At 33.5% G+C, this 14,000-nt stretch overlaps 1 pseudogene; it reads left to right on the top strand.

Annotated features, from left to right (window-relative positions):
- The first annotated feature begins 11,684 nt into the window (after positions 1-11,684).
- LOC148584457 (small polypeptide DEVIL 4 pseudogene) lies at positions 11,685-12,239 on the top strand (annotated as a pseudogene).
- The last annotated feature ends 1,761 nt before the right edge of the window (positions 12,240-14,000 follow it).

Below are 14,000 nucleotides of genomic sequence, written 5' to 3'. Positions count from 1 at the left end.
AAGAGCCATTCTAACAACTTGAAAATCGCTTTCAAAGATGAAAAGGCTTTGATTTTCAATTGAATTCTATATAATTAAAATAACTAATAATTTGGCTAAAAAATATAAGAGAGCTCTTGTGAGATCTACCTGTTAAAATAGGTAAGTGGCTACTTGAAATCTGTTTCAAACAAATAAGTATTATAAAAATTATCTTATATTTATTATCAAAATTGCTGGGAATCCGTTGATATTTCCTCAATTTGATGTAGTGGAAATTTATGTCTTAAAAATGTGTCAATTTTGTGTAGGGGTCCATTTCCAGGCCTTGGTAGTACAAGTTTCAGTATTTGCCAAAAATTGAGGTAGGGGTCCGGCTGAGGCCTCTGCGAAAAAGATTAAGGAGCAAGTCATTCAGATGAAAATTCATATCGATTCCGCCACTTTTTTGTTTTTTTTTGCTTATGCAAGAGATTCGGACCTCTTCAAATATCTTATTCAATGCTCAAGGCTACGTGCAGAGTGCAGTCCATTTATTTCACTTAATTATTATTATAAAGAATAGGAAAAACTCAATTTAGTTTCTGAATTTTTTTTTTTTTTTTTTTTTAACATGTCTGCACAAAAAGAGAGAGAATGATTCAAATTAGTGACATTCGCTTCATAAAGCGTGGTTCTAGCCGATTGAACTACCTCTTGGGGACATTTAGTTTCTGAATTTTCAATTTCAATAGTAAATAATTTTTTTTTTTTTTTTAGTTTTAAATTGTTTTATTCATAAATTTATCACAAATATATCATAACTAATAAAAAAACATAATAAATTGAAAAAGTACAATTAATACCCTTACCTAGTGAGAGGGGATGTATCTAGTGAGAGGGTCATCCCTCACCGGATAAGGGGACATTGTCCCTGTGTCTCTCTCAGGGGAAACCTCTCCTCATAGATGGTATTGGCTGGTCACGGAGATGGGTGGCCACCAGGCCCACCACCCCTCTCTCTCTCTTGTTCTTTTTTTTTTTTTTTTGATAAATTTAAAATCAATTATTGTGGTTGACTTAAATTATAAATCGTTCTATGTAGTATTAAAGTGAACTAAAAGGTCATTGAGGTAGGCTAAAATAACAATTTAGTCCTTGCAATTAAATTTTGTCAACATACTTGACAGATTCCGTTAGTACGCCACGTCAGCACAGTAATCTGATGACACGTTGCACTCTTAATAAACAAATATAAATATATAAAACTAAAAAAATAAAAACAAATAGAGGCAGCCACCTCACTTTGAGGAGGGGGTGGCGCTGGCCACCCCAGAGGTGGCCATGGGGGTGGCGCGCGGTCACCCCCCACCTCTAGGTTGCTGGGGTGGCCGCACGCCACCCCCATGGCCACCTCTGAGGGTCACCCCTCCTCAAAGACGGCAACCACTTCCTCTATTTTTTTTTTTTTTTTTTTAAGTTTTTATTTTTTTTATTTTTTAGTTTTATATATATATATATATATATATATATATATATATATATATATATATAATTTAGAGTGACATGTGTTGTCATTTTATTGGCGTTGACGTAGCACTTAACGGAATTTGTAAAATGTTTTAACGGAATTTAACTTCAAGGACTAAATTGTTTTTTTAACATATCTCATAAACTTCTGAGTTTACTTTGATACCATATAGAACGATTTGTAATTTAAGCCAACCACATGGACTTATTTTGCATTTATCTTTTCTTTTTTGTTTTGTTTTTTCTTTTTCTTTTTCTTTTTCTTTTTTGATAATATTTGTTTATGGTATATTTGTAACTTAAAATACACGTGCCATGCGGCATGTATAATTGATACATAATATTTCAAACGAGAGTCATATGGCATTAATTGATTGATCTAGTGTTGTATATTATTAATTAATTGAACGGTAGGTTGACGTAATAATTTATTTGAAGTCAGATAAATGCTTAAGAAATGATGTCCATGGAAATTGTCATTTCATTAAAACACTCTACAAAGGAATGATGTAAAGTGTAGATCACTTTGATGGATTTAAGAGTGAGACATTTTTGCGGTCAAAATTTTCAATGTGCTAGGTGATTGTATACAACATTATGGGAACACTATCCTCAAGAAGGAATCCAAGTCTTTTGATTAATTCTCGGTTTTGAGGTATCTTACTTGTTAAGTCATGGACTTACCTATTTGTCTTGTAGATTTTGTAATACCCCAATTTTTTAAATCGTTTTAAAAATAGTTTTAAACCCGTACTCAACAAGTTAATAGCCTTCTAAATCAGCCTTAAACAAAAAACCCTAAGTTATCTCAGCATAACCCAAAGCCCTCACACTTAACCATAAAGCCTTGAAGCAAAACCAAACCCCACCCTTACTGACCGTACGTACGCCTAGTAGTATAGTACATACGTTCTTGTCTCTAGTACCAGACGTACGCAGGGGGACCACCAGACGTACGCTCTTGTCTCAAGTACTGGACGTAAGCAGGGGGACCACCGGACGTTCGCTACTTTTGGGTTGACCACTGGTTAATGACTAAACGTACAATGCACCATTTGGATCATTGAATAAACAGTACCGGATGTACGCCCCAATAGTACCGGACGTACGTTGTTTTTTAGAGTAGTTGGTAGCGCCCTCAGCTTTTCTGGCCGATAAATACCAACCTCCTCTTCGTCTCTTAAACTCATTTTCCGCCCCTAGGCTTTCTGTAACCACCAAATGTGAGTGTTTATGTGAGTTTTTGATTTGAGAGAGAGAAGAAAGAAAGCTCGGTGTTCTTTCCACCTCCCGAGGTAAACCCTTGCCCGTTTTTATACTCCCAATATTGTTCTTATTGCTTTATTAATGTTGTGAGTTTTCAAAAGACACTATGTCAATCTTTTTACTCATTTCCTTACGAACCAAGAATGTTTTCAAAAGAGTTTTAAAAGCTTCCTTGATTCCTTGTATTACATGATGATTGAGTTTTCTTACGTTTATTCAATAGCCTAGAAGGGATATAGTAGCCTATAGATTTGGTAGAAACCTTAAAACACTGTTTGGAGCTTTTGACAGATTGCCTAACTCACTGACCAGACGTACACCATCAAGCCTGGACGTACGACCAGAAAGCCAGGCACTAGCTCGTAAGCCCCACTCACGTGTATTTTAGAAACTAGTAATCCTTTTGTTAGATAAGGCTTAGTATCTTACTCGTAAGGGTCTTCTAGAACTGCACATAACGATGTGTCATATTTCGTTATAGTAGGGTCTTTGTGATGTCAGAGGATTCAAGCGAGCGTACAAGGTAAATAAACACTTACGAACTCTTTCCTTAAAAACGTGGGATATGTTAGTTGACTAACCACGAGTATGATATGAACATGTCTACATTTTGTAACTACTTGGTAAATACTTAATTAACTCATTGGTAAGATACATTGTATGACATGGTACATCGGTACGTGCAGTATAACAGCCATGAGCTTACTATATAGACTTCATTTTATGGTCAAATGCGTGTGTTGTTATATGGGCTTTTGATCCAATGGTTTAGTGACCAGGTGCAGCCATTCCCTAATGGATGGTCACTATAGGACGGACATAATTAGTGGTGTGGGCCACTCGAGGTCAGACTCAGTCGTGCCACTAATGGGATGGACGGTAGCGTACAATGGTCGGGGTACCGACATTGTATTACAGGTCCCTCGGGACAGCGCAAACCCTGCTGAGATGGGGTAATATTTCGGGTAGACCATACATGAGAGTTATGACCTATAAAGTACTAGGTTTTCCTGCATTAAAATGCTTAGGCGATTGCCGTTGGAAGTACACCACTCTTTTATTAACCAAACAATACTTTTATGGTGTATTAACGGAGACAACACGTCTTTTAAATGTTTACTAAAATTGCATGTTTATTTATGTTTAAATGGGCTCAATCATATCAAATTGTGAGGTTTACTTACTAAGTCGTTAGACTTACACTATTATTCCCCCTTTTAGGAAGTTTGTCACTAGAACCCAAGAGTGGCACGATTGCCACTATGGACCTTACTTTAGAATCTTCATGCTGCTATCAAGTTTGTTTTATATTATTATTAGTTGCTCCATGTCTTTAATTTCGAGCAATATACTTGTCCATTTAATGATTTAATTGTTTCTCAGATTTATTTTACCTTCCTATGCATTAACTATGATAATGCTTAAAGGGACAATTCCTCATTTAGCCATAAGTTGGTTAAACTGAGGTAATTGCCAGTAACCCTGCTAGGTTAGAGAAGGTTAATTTTGGGAGTGTTACAGATTTAGCTAGTTCTAGTAGAGTTGGCAGGTTAGAAGTCTTAGTATAGATTGTTGGGCTTATTTTTGTTGTGTTGTAAGGTTGTTTTGTTAGTGAGGTTTTTGTTGTATTTATGCTCTAAGTTGTATTGATGTTTTGTAATGTAGCTTAGATTACTGTATATTCTTTCAGATTTTAGGTTTCTTTTACTATGATAAATGTTTAGGGTAGTCTTTTCGAGTTAGCTCACTGTTAATTGACGTGGAAAATTCTGCTTTAACTTTCAGGTTGATTATTTTTACTAATTAATTCTAGTGGGTTATAGATAGATCACTATAATGTAGCTCAAATCATTGTATATTCTTTCTTGTTCTACATTTTTTTACTCTGATAGATGTTTTTGGGTAGTCTTTCCAGTTAGCTCACTGTTAGTTGACGTGAAAAATTCTGCTCTAACTCCCAAATTGATTATTTTTACTAATTAATTCTAGTGGGTTATAGATAGATCTTATAGACTTATTTACATGGTAAGTGAGTCTGTGGGAGGTGAACAAAATTTAATTATTTAATTATTTAACATTCCTGGGGCGTTACATTTCATGTGGTCCTTGAGACTCAACAGTGCCTAAACCTTCTCCTTCATATACGGAGAGAAATCTATGAGTTGAGAGCCTTCATTGCTTGTTCTCTTGGAGCATTCCATTCAAATCACAATCATTCTACATCAACAACAAACTGAGGTTTATTGATGGAGATCGGCAAGGATTCTGTAACACCACGTGGAAATCAATTAATTGGTATTTGACTCCATGGTTTGTCTTCCAGCCTACATCCCTCATGGGACAAGACTTAGGGATCTTAAAATCTCATAAACGAGATAATACAGCGGAAGACTTTAAGCTATAGAAAGAGAAAACAATAACTAGATACCACATAAATAGGTCATCAAATTTATGTTTAAAGACTGATCATCAAAATATTACAACCCCAAATCATTTTCTTAAAAAAATAAGATAACATGATTAATGCCTAATCTTAAGTAGTACAAGCATGATCACTATTTCTATCATCTTTGCCCGTATAGTCCTTCCGTTGTCGCACATGGACCTTAGCCATACTAGTCTACATCTTCAAAAATGACCTGAATTAGGTCCTGGGCAACCACCATGAACCGGTCCGAAGGCATCCTCCTTTACGCTAGTTAAATCGCGCAATTTACACATAATGGGAGGGAAAAATAAAGAGCGGTAAGTCCAAGGGACATGTGATGAACTCCGTTTGGTAAAGTATGCAACATTTTAGGTATGACAATTATCTATGAATGCAATATAGACATAGTACATCCTTATAGTCATGAGAAACAATAATAGTTTAATAGTATGGTCTACCCGAAATATTACCCCTTCTCAGAGGGTTGGCGTTGTCCCTGAGGGACCTGTAATACAATGCCGGTGCCTCGACCATTGTACGCTACCGTCGATAACACTAGCAGCCCGACTGAGTTCGACCTCAGGTGACCCATGCTACTAATGATGTATGTCTTGTAGTGACCACTTGTGAAGGCTGCGCTGGTCACGAAACAACCATTAGATCGAAGACTTACATAACAACACACACATTTGACCACAAAGTTAACATGTATAGTAAGCCCATGACTGTTATCCTGTACGTACCTGTGTACCATGCCATACGATGCAATTAATCTTGTCCGTATTTTACATACATGCTTTTACAAATCTCAATGTCATTATCTTGTTTAGTAGAACATTTTCACAAATGATAGAATTCATGGTGCAGCAAAGTGTATATCGTGAGAGTTGTAAATATGCATGTTTTGGTACACAAAATAGTCATGCAATGCGTAAAAATAAATGGCAAGTATTATGTAAGTTAAAACTCACTTGGTCGAATAAACTCTCCAAGTACTCATCCAAATGATCCGGGTTCTCCAAATCTGTGGAACACCTATTATTAGTCCTAAGTCCAACTAAAATGAACCTAAGATTCAGAAACTAGGGCGGTAGAACATCTGGCCGAGATAACGTTCCTTGGAACGTCTCTGGGCTAGCACTCGACCCTTAATTAGGGGGGAGCGTTTGGCCAGTGAGGTTCAGGTGGAACCTCATTTGGTCCTTCGTGCTCCCGAGCCTTCTTGAGGGGCCCTTAAGCTATAGTAATGGTTTCTAACATCTCCTAATCAAAACAACGTCTCTAAATGACAAGATTGAGTCTAAATAGAAAGGAAAAGCTTAAAACGAGATTAAAGCTTAAAACAACTAGATATTAACAACTAAGCTATTGTAAATCAAGAAGCTAGCATAACAACCTAACAAACACAAAGAAAGTGTAGTGGTTACCTCAACAAGCAAGCTCTCCAAGAACATCTTATTCTTTTCTAAAAACACTCACAACCTCACACCCACTCAATAACCAAACCAACAGAGTTTCTCTAAGGGAGGGTGGGTTTAAATAGGGGAAAAATGCTAAGGGCGCTGCAGAAAATTTCTGAAAAGGTGCGAGCGTTAGTGTACTGTTTATCCAGGGGTTTTTGAGTTGCAGGTGGCACGCGCGGGCAAAAACCAATGGTCAACGAAAAGCCAATGAGCGCTCGGCCTGGTCCCCACACGAGTGCACTTGTACTGTTGTCAGGCGAGCGCTCGTGTGGTCCCCCACGCGAGCGTTCGTCTACTATAGCTTCGCAACTCAAAAATTCCAAAAATGTCTTTTTAGGTGTTCCTAGTGACCTAAAGTCCAATTAACCCCTTAATTAAGCTGTCTTAAGCCTAATTAATTATTTGGGTCACTACAGATTCAATTTCAGAAGATTAGCCAACATGTGACTTATTGGAGTTGAGACTGTATGAGGAGTGAGTCGTTCGACAGATTGTCTTAGTAGAATTATAAGGGTGTAAGTTTATTTATTGCCTGTAGGTAGTTCTTCTATTAGTGGAGTGATTCTTAGGTTTTGCTGCTACGGAGAGTTTTTTCTTTGGTGTCATGGTTTTCCTCATCGTCAACAAAAATATTGTGTTCTGTGCTTATTCATGGTTTGATATTTTATCATTGTAGTATATTAATTTTTAATATTGACAACTTATGTTGTGTTATTTGTTGCTTCAGCGTGTTGGGGTCTAAATTGAAAGAGTTGTTTTCAACTCATTTTTTAGGATTGATTGAATTTTAGATAGTAGGTTGAATTTGACACTTTCAAGCTCTGCAATTCAGAATATCAGATGCAAGATATGGCAAACTTTAGTACCTGGTTACTTTCCTTGGTTTGTAATTGCCCTTATAATATTTTGGCATAATTGGTAAATCATTTTTAATGCTTGTATCTCAGATTCACCTTCCATGGAATTTATGAAAAATGATTTTGTATCATGGGATACATGAACCTTATTATTTGATGGACGATACCAAATATCACTTTGGTGAAGAACATTATGATTTGTGTTATTGTGTAACTTGAGATGTAACTACACATTGTAACGTAAGTTTTTATTGATATGTAACTTGAACACTTAGCATGATGTAAGTTGAACATTCAAGTTACTTGATGTGAATACTTGATTTAATTTTTATTTATAAGTGATGTGGTTATTCATTTAATTATTTGAGTTAGTTTTCAGGTAACAAGTCAAATGGGTCGTGTTTGGGTCAATCTAACAAGACATATTTATTAAATGGGCTATGGGGGGCCAGGTTGTATTGGGTCAACCCAACATGACATGTTTATAGAATGGGTCCTGTCGTGCTACCTACTTATTTAAATATGCCGTTTCAGGATTAAGAGGTTTAATTTATTTAATTAAAAGGGTTGTGTGAGGGTTGACCCTTTGTGTTGTAGGACGATATTTACCTATATTTTTTGTAAAAACGAAAATAAGGAAAATATCAAAAATAATATTAAAGCAGCGCCGCTTGATCAGAGTTTTACCCGTTCTCAAACAATGGAAGTATAAAAGGAAAGATTTCACAATTCCCACTGATTGTCAATTTTATATTAGAATTTTATTTTATTAGGACTTTATTTCATTTCCTTAATAGGGTTAGATTTGCTTTAATTATTTTCATTTCCTTATTAAGATTAGGTTTACTATTGCTAGTAGGATTAAGTTTACTATTACTACTAGGATTATGTTTACTTTCTCTACAAGTATTTTTCTTTTATAAATATGATAGCTTATTATGTAAAACCAATTGAGTTATTATCAAATTTGAGAATTTTCTCTTAAAATACTTTGCAAAGTTTTATCTTTCTTTTAACTTATGGGCTTGTTTTATTTTTTGGGTAGAAGACGAAGACGCTTCTTCTTGCAGAATCAAAGACGCAGATCTTTGATTAGTTACCTTAGTCTTCTGTTACGTCAGTTGGTATTAGAGAAGACTTCATTTTTCGTCCAACCAGCACCCAATAGAGAAAAAATATAGGGTAAAGTCCACAAACCCTCCTAAAACTACTACCCAATTGACAATGTCCCGCCAAAACTTTCAATTGCGACAATGTACCCCAAAAACTACCAAAACATTGTCAATATCCTCCCAAAGCTAGCAAAAAGATCAAAATGCCCCTATATATTTCTCAATATGACAAAAATACCCCTAAAATTAAAAAAATAATAATAATTTTTTTTAAAACAAAAATTTTAATTTTTTTAAAAACGATTTTTTTTTTTTAAACAGAAATTTTTATTTAAAAAAAATATATATTTTTTTAATTTTTTAAGATTTTTTTTAAATATGTTTTAAAAAACTAAAATTTTATTTTTTTTAAACGAAAATATATATTTTTTTTATAAAAATTATAAAAGAAAACATTTTTAAAAAAAACAAAAAAACAAACGAAATTTTTTCAATTTTTATAAAAGAAAAATCATAATTTTTAAAATTTTTTTCTTATAAAAAGATTTTTTTTATTTTTTTATTTTAGGTTTTTCCAGAAATTTTAGTATTTTTTTTTAAAATTTTTTTATTAGGGGTAGTTTTGTCATTGAAGGATACATTGACAATGTTTTTGTAATTTGAGGGGTACATTGTCGCAATTGAAAGTTTGAGGAGGACATTGTCAATTGAGTAGTAGTTTAAGGGGAGTATGTGGACTTTTCCCAAAAATATATGTTTTGGGCCCTAATAGTTGTGAAAAATGGTTTATTTAAACTGCATTGCTATCCACTCTGTTTATTCAATTATGTTCTCATAACTAGAAAATTATAATGTCGGTAGGGCATGCTGTCATATGAAAAAATGGTGAAGAATCTGGGGTATGTGCATACTATTTACCCTATGGCCAATGGTGAGATGATAACTAATTAACTTGAATCCAAAGGCTATTGTGACTGGCACAACCACCCACAAGTGAGATTACCCTTACGGCATTAGTAGTTACTTGCCTCCCAAGGTTTAGACCTGGTTGAGTAACTACTACAGGTGGCTAGTTATTGTACCTCACCAAAGCAAAGCAGAGAGTTATATCATATGTCCCTTGGGACACGAAAACTCTACTGTAAATGGAAAAGCACATGAATGAGTCATATGGAGGATGATTATGGATATGATATATTTATTAATATGTTATTGTGCACTTCAACAACATGATTTATTTTTTTAACATATCATTTCAGCAATATGTTAAAAAAATGTTGGGTTGGTAAAAGTGATAATTGCCAATTGGACAAAATTTCAATCATTTTAATTTGACAAACTAAAATTAAGATATAATACAATAATTCTTCAAATTTTAAAAATCCAAATCCTATTTCATACTTTTGAATAATAATATAATTCATGGAGGAGATATGATGTTTAGGGTAGTGGGGTCATCTCATCCATGAAGAAACTACAAGAGTACTTGAAACCTCAAAATTGAAAGCAACATCTCACTAAAAAAGGAAAGCAATGGGAAGAAGAAAAAGAGCAAGAGAAGAGAAACAAGAGGTGACAATCTAACAAATAAACCAGATTATGTGGTCCAAAGGGAAGCGATAAACCATGTTGACGTCCACGCCACAGACACTCACCATGTCCCGCTCGTGAACATCACGTGTACCTCCAATCTTGTCCGTACCAAACACCTGTCTTTTCTATTATCCATTTACTGTGCAATATCATCTCATGTGGCTTCTTTCTTTTATGTCCCCCTTTGAATTTTCTTCTCAATATATATATATATATATATATATTCTTTCTTCGAGCTTCTTCTAATTAAAGAAAATGTTTCAAAATAAAGAAAATCATATTTTTGATAAGCTAATTGAGTAATATCTACCATATTAATTTTTTTTTTCTCTTTTTAATTATTACTAATTTACTGTACTCAGGACCACCTCTTTCATGGTAGTATTAACCAAAGTGGGACAGTCCCATTACTGCAAAGATGACAACATGCATCCTATATATATATATATATATATATATATATAAAGGGGTTTTATATTCTAAATTTTTAGTTTAGTTTAGTTTAGTTTTTTTTTTTTTCTTTTAAGAGTAATATTATTTAGTAAATTTTTATATGATTACTATACAATTGGGATCATGTGTGAGCATTCTTTGTAAGCTCTTAAAATTGAAGTTAAATTTGAAGTGACAAGTTCATTTAAAAAAAAAAACAAAAATAAAGAGCCACTATTAAGAAAAACCAAATAGCAAACTCTTTATATATTTATCTACTTTAGTTAAATATTATTTCTTATTAGTTTTAGAGTGTGTTGTAATAAGATCTAGACTTGAAAGAAAGAACTCTATTGCATTAAAGTGGAGAGAGAGAGAGAGAGAAGATAACAAAAAAAAAAAAGAGTAGGGAGAAAATTTTGGCTCTTCAAATGTGAGGAGGTTTCTAACAAAACTAAATATAGAGAGCTGAGTAGGGAGTTTGTTGAAGCATGTTTTTGTTGTAAATTAATCCAAGTTTGACCGAAAGTAGTATTTAGAGAGCCCATTGTGAATGCTCTAACAATAAAAATCGTTTTTTTTTTTGGATTATTAAGAGCTTAAAAGAAGAAAAAATGAAGGCTAATTTTCATTGTTATACCATCACAATCGTATGATAGTTGTATAACAGTCTATTAATTAACATTTTTGTAATACTTCAGTCCCATATTAAGAATATGAAAAATAATCTATATAGAGTTGATGGTTTATAAAGATTGTCATGCGTGCTAATTAGTCCCACATTTCTTAATTACTAAATAAAACTAATAAGCTTTATAAGAAATTTTTAAAAAAATTTAAATTGACTAGTTCTTTAAGAATGATAGCTCGTATGCTACTATTATTTTTCCTTTGGCCTTTACAATTATTATTATTTTATTTTTTAAATGTAGGTGGACTGGTAATACGACCAAAAATGTACTCCCATTTCTTTGAAAACTCCGTGGAGAGAGAGAGAGAGAGAGAGAGTTTTGTTTGGTGTCTAACACATTCCATCTTGTATGAGTATTGGTTGCCAGTGAGTTGGGACCCAAAGTGCAGTGCCTGGTGATCACAAATGACATATGTTTCTTTATTCTCTTGTTCTATATATATCAACACCCTGCCTTTTTCCCCCTTTTATCATTACTGTAACATCAACCCAGTGATGATTCACACAGTTGTGAGAAGTCAGAAGAGATATTGAGAAACCCAGTGAAATTAAGTAGAAGAAGCACCCACAGCCCACAATATATATATATATATATATATATATATATAGAGAGAGAGAGAGAGAGAGAGAGAGAGAGAGAGGAGGAGGAGGATCAGATCGATGATGAAGATGAAGGGTGCTAGTGCTACTGCTAATAAGAGAAAGTTTTCATGTAAAGGGCTTGGTGTTGGTGGGTTTCTTAAAGAAGGAAGAGGTCGGCTTTACATATTTAGAAGATGTATTATCATGCTTCTCTGCTGGCATGATTGAAATGGGAAGCTCCTTCCTTTTACTTTTTCTCTTCTCTTGCTTTTTCCCTTTCATTTATGGAGCATGTATAGCAAAACACTTGTACTCACTTTTTTTTTTATTCCCCTATTTTGTTAGAAAGAGCTTTTGATCTTTAGATGGTTCCTTTTGTTCTTAGCTTTGAATTTGAAGTGGAATCTTCAAATTTTTCTGTACTCAGCCTGCTGTTTTGTTTTTGTTTTTTTTTTTCCTGCAAGAAGAGCCCATCGATCTTCTTTTCTCTTTTCTTTTTCTGAAACAAAGTTTCTTGTGTAGAGCCTAAGTGAAACAAGGAGTGGGTTTTGGAAACGCCACAGGGAAGAGAAGGGATTATTTTATTTATTTATTTTATTTTAATTTCTTCTTCTGAGAGGAAGAGAATGGATTTCAGGGGAAAAAAGTCATCCCATATTTTCATAGTCTATTATTATTCTGCCCAGGAAAAAAAAAAAAAATCTTAGCTTATTATTAATGTTGGATCAAAAAGTGAGTTTGGTGAAATATGTACTTACTTAAACCCTACTTTCTTAAGAATAGATTGTTCTTAAATTTAGGAAATTAAGTTATTTCTTCCTTTTTTTACTCAAATAAACTTTATAATAACTTTTTTTAAAAATTATTTTCTTGTACTATTTAAATATTCTTTCAAGTCAATGCTAGATAAAAGAGAGAGGAGAAATAAAGTTTATATATATATATATATATATATATATAAAAGCTAAAGTATTTCCGAAATAATGGATAACACTAGCTTTTTCTTGGTTTAGAGAAGGAAATGGAAATTTGTTGCGAGTTTTTAAGAATTTTTCTTACATTTAGGACAGTAAATCAGGTTTAAAGTATCTGCATTAGTGCTATATATATATCACATTTTTATTCTATAAATAATTTACAATGCTTACGTGACAATCTTAATTAACTTTAGAATTATTTATAAACAAGAACAAATCTAAATATGTAACTTTTAGCATATTCCGATAGGACTTTGATGCATGATTTAGTAATTGGTATTTCTAAGAGAGAAAATATTGGATTATGCTATTAGATTTACTTACGTATGTAAGTAAATCTAATAGCATAATATATCAAATAAATGCACTATAATCAATCGGATGATTGGTCGAACTTACAATTGTATAAAGTTCAATTGATCATTTGATCGTTTCACTATCAATTAGATTAATGCACAACGATTGATTGGATGTTCGATCGAACCTTCAATTGTGTCAAGTTTAATTGTATCATGAACGATTGAACTAATGCACTATTCGTTCTTATCACGATCAATCAAATTAGAGCATAAGAATCATACAAAATCTATAGAGTTTGATCTATAATTTGATCGTATCACAATCGATTGGATCAATGTTCAATTGAATGCTTAATTGTGTCAAGTTTGATCGTATCCATTGATCTTAGGCTTAAAACATGACTTACTGAGATGTTGAAGCAATGGGCTTGAGCGCACCAATGACCCTCCATTGTTTTTACTATTAGCATCCACATCAAAAAGTAGGCGTTATTGCTTTTCGGTTTTCAATATTTTATTTTTCTTGTATTATGATGGAGGATCATCGACGTCCAATTTTTGGTGGATGCTATTGCTCTTCAATTTTCAATTTTTTATTTTTTTATAATGATTAGAGGACTATTAGGGGACGCTAATGACCTACTATCAGCGTCCACATCCAACAGTGGACGCTGAGCGTCGAAGTTTTGGTGGACACTACTACTCTTCGATTTTCATTTTTTTTTTTTTAATTGTTGTGACAATGCAAATCCAAGATCACCAAAGAAGTAGAAAAGTACAGAGTAGAAAAATAACACAACCACACAAGACAC

Source organism: Corylus avellana, chromosome 7, assembly GCF_965113065.1.
Source record: "Corylus avellana chromosome 7, dhCorAvel1.hap1.2, whole genome shotgun sequence".
Taxonomy (NCBI): domain Eukaryota; kingdom Viridiplantae; phylum Streptophyta; class Magnoliopsida; order Fagales; family Betulaceae; genus Corylus; species Corylus avellana.
The sequence above is the reverse complement of the archived record's forward strand: the minus strand, read 5'-3'. Positions and strand labels throughout refer to the sequence as shown.